General features: G+C 32.4%; 1 pseudogene; it reads left to right on the plus strand.

The window, feature by feature from the left end:
* Positions 1 to 1,375, plus strand: part of LOC101358144 (lupus La protein homolog) — a 2,041-nt pseudogene extending 666 nt beyond the window's left edge.
* Positions 1,376 to 4,025: the final 2,650 nt, after the last annotated feature.

Here is a 4,025-nt window from a genome sequence, read left to right on the forward strand (position 1 = left end):
TTAACCATTGTCATAGGGCAATATGTGTACTAACTGTTTAATGAGAAACTATTTTGTTCTGTAAACCTTCATCTAAAGTACAAAAAGAAAAAAAATTATCCATGTGAGATCAAATTGACAACTGCAACTCAAAAGGTTTGATGGCAAGCCTAGGGGACAGTGAGTTGAAGATAATGGTGATGGAATAATTTGGAAAAGGATAGTGAGAATAGCAGCACAACTGGATGAATGTAATCAATGTCACTGAATTGTACATGTAGAAACTTTCAAAATGGTGTAATTTTGGCTATGTATATTTTCACCAAAGAAAAGGTCCTCCAAGGTCGAGAAGGGAGACTGTTGACATGTTGTTGGGTTGTTAACCAATGTCATAAAACAATATGTGTACTGACTCTTTAATGAGAAACTATTTGTTCTGTAAACCTTCACCTAAAGTACAATAAAAAAAACTAAAACCAGAAGATCTCCAAGAAAATCCCTCTGTGAAGTGACTGATAAGTATAAAAATGATGTACAAAACAGACTGGTTTATATTAAAGGCTTCCCAACTGATGCAACCCTTGATAACATAAAACAATGGTTAGAAGACAAAGGTCAAATACTAAATATTCTGATTAGAAGAACACTGCATAAAGCATTTAAGGGATCAATATTTGTTGTGTTTGATAGCACTGAAACTGCTAAGAAGTTTGTAAAGACCTGTGGCCAGAAGTACAAAAACACAGATCTGCTAATACTTTGCAAGGAAGATTACTTTGCAAAAATGAATAAAGAAAGAAAGTAAAATAAACTGGAAGCTAAATTACAGGCTAACAAGAGCAAGCAAAATAGAAGTTAGCAGAAGATGCTGAACTGAAATCTCTAGAAGAAAAAATGGACTGCTTGCTGATATTTTCAGGTGACTTAGATTATCAGACCTGTACAGAAGATTTCCACAACCTTTTCTCAAATCATGGAGAAATAAAGTGGATAGACTTTGTCAGAGGAGCAAAAGAGAGAGTAATTCTATGTAAAGAAAAAGCTAAAGAAGCACTGGATAAAGCCAAAAATGCAAGTAATGGTAACCTACAATTAAGGAACAAAGAAGTGATATGGAAAGTACTAGAAGGAGAGGTGGAAAAAGCATTATTGAAAAAAATCATGGAAGATCAACAAGAATCCCTAATCAAATGGAAGTCAAAAGGTCACAAATTTAAAGGAAAAGGAAAGGGACATAAATTTGCCAAGGAAAAGTACAGTTTCAGGGCAAAAAATAAATAAATTTGATAGTGATGTCAAATGTGACAAAAATAGTGCAGCTGGATCAATGAAAAGAGCAAGAGAAGAACCTACATCAAAACAACAGAAAACAGAAAATGGTTCAGGAGACCAGTAATTTAGTAAACAATTTTAAAATTCATTTTAATTAGGTTTTAATCTACTTTTGTCTTTGGAGAGTTTTAAAAAGAAAACTGAATTAGGTGCACTTCAACGTCCACCTGTAAGAAAGGAAAAAAAAATTGTTGTTTAACTTGTCTTTTTTTGTTCTTATGTTGTCTAATGAAGAGTTTTAAAAATGTATAGCTCTGTGTTATCAGACGAATCAAATAGCAAAATGAAGCTTCTTCCACTAAATTACCTTTTAATATGAGAACGTATTAGTATAAACTAATAAAATACATACTATATAAAAAGAAAAAAAGAAGAAGAAGCAACAACAACAAATGCTGGGGAAGGGGAAAAATTAATTTCCAGAGTTGCCACATCATGCTATTTGAAATAGCCAATTTCCACAACAAAAAAATTACAAAATATACAAAGAAATAAGAAAGCATGATCCTTATACAGGAAAATAAGTAATCAATAAAAACTGTTCTTGAGGAAACTCAGACATTGGACTTACTAGACAAAGACTCTAAAACAGCTACTTTAAATATGTTGAAGGAGCTAAAGGAAATAATGTCTAAATAACTAAAAAAAGAAAGAAAGCATGAGAACATTGTTTCACCAAATGGAAGATATAAAAAAAAGAAATTATAAAAAGGAACTAAATGGAAATTCTGGAATTTAAAAGTCAAATAACTGAAATGAAAAATTCACTAGAGGGGTTTGATGGCATATTTGAGTAGAAACAATCAAAGAACTTAAAGATGGGTCAGTTGCTATTATCCAGTCTAAAGAACAGAGACAAAAGAAAGTTGAAAAATGAATAGAGCCTCAGAGACCTATGGGACTCATTGAGCATAACAACATATGCATAATGGGAATTCCAGAAGGAGAGGAGAGAGAAAAAAGCAGAAAGATATTTGAAGAAATAAAAACAAAATTTTTTCCAAATTTAGTGAAAAACATTAATATGCAGATCCAGAAAGCTCAACAAACTGCAAGATAATAAATTCAAAGACATCCACACCGAGACACATCATAATAAAAAATTTGAAAGACAAAGAATCTTGAAAGCACCAACAGGAATTAAATCATCACATAAAAGGAATCCTATATAAGATTAACAGCTGATTTCTCGTCAGAAACTGTGGATGCCAGAAGGCAGAGGAATGACATTCAAAATGCTGAAAGACAAAAAGTGTCCATCAGAATTCCATACCCAGCAAAACTATCCTTCAAAACTGAAGCAGAAATTAAGACATTTTCAGATAAAGAAAAACTGACAGTCCAACTCTAGTAGATCTACCCTACAACAAATACCAGAAGGAGTACATCAGGCTTAAAGGGAAGAACAATAGACAGTAACTAGAAGGCACATGAAGAAATAGAGCACTGGTAAAGGTAACAACAGGTAAATATAAAAGACAGTATACATGTAATTTTGGTCGGTAACTCCTTTCTTTTCTTATCTGATTTGAAAGGCAACTGAACAAAGCAATAATTATAAATCTAAGTCGGTGGGAACACAATCATAAAAATGTAATTTGTGACAACAACATAAAGGAGGGAGAAATGGGATTATATAGGAGCAACATTTTTATATACTTCTGAATTTAAGTTGGTATTAATTCAAGACAGATTGTTATAAATTAAAATGTTAATGGTAACCTCAAAAGGTAACTCAAAAATTGTAAAAGAAGCAGCAAGGGAATTAAAACGGAACACTACAATATATCTATTTAATACAAAAGAAGGAAGTAATGGAGGAACTGAGGATCAAGGGATATAAACCATACGGAAAACAAATAGCAAAATGGAAGACATAAATCCTAACTTATCCATAAGTTGGAATTGACTCAGTAGCAATCAACAACAATCAGTAATTGCATAATTACATTAAAGGCAAATTTATTAAATATTCCAAATAAAAGCAAGAGATTGGCAGGTGGATAAAAAAACAAGCTCCAACTATAGCAGCATACAAGAGACACACGTTAGATTTAAAGATACATATAAGTTGAAAGCAAAAGGATGGAAAAAATATTACATGCAAACAGTAATCAAAAGAGAGCTGGAGTGGCTGTAATTTATCAGACAAAAGAGACTTTAAGATAAAAATTGTTACTAGAGAAAAAAGACATGTTCTAATGACAAAAGGGTCAACTCACCAAGAAGATATAACAAGTATATATGCACTTAATAACAAAGTCCCAAAATACAAGAATCAAAAACTGACAAAATTGAGGAAGAAATAGGCAAATAAACAATAATAGTTGAAGACTTCAATACCTCACTTTCAATGATGGATTAAAGAAAAAAACTAGACAGAGGGTCAGCAAGGAAAGGTCAAAGAAGAAATCACCAAGAGACATTAGAAAATACTTTGAGATGAATGAAAACAAATATAAAACATAACAAACATTATGGGATACAGCAAAAGCACTATTTGGGGGGGGGGATTTATAGCTGTAACAAACTACATTATAAAGAGAAGAAAGATCTCAAACTAAAAATCTAACTCTCTACCTTAAGAAAATAGAAAAAGATCTGAGGTTCACCATTCATCCAGGGATTGGACAGCCCCATAAAACAAAACGGGACTAATGAGGCACAGCAGTCCAGGGACAAGGGCTAGAAGGCAGAAGGGGACAGGAAAGCTG

This window comes from Trichechus manatus, unplaced genomic scaffold (genome assembly GCF_000243295.1).
Source record: "Trichechus manatus latirostris isolate Lorelei unplaced genomic scaffold, TriManLat1.0 scaffold00046, whole genome shotgun sequence".
Taxonomy (NCBI): Eukaryota; Metazoa; Chordata; class Mammalia; order Sirenia; family Trichechidae; genus Trichechus; species Trichechus manatus.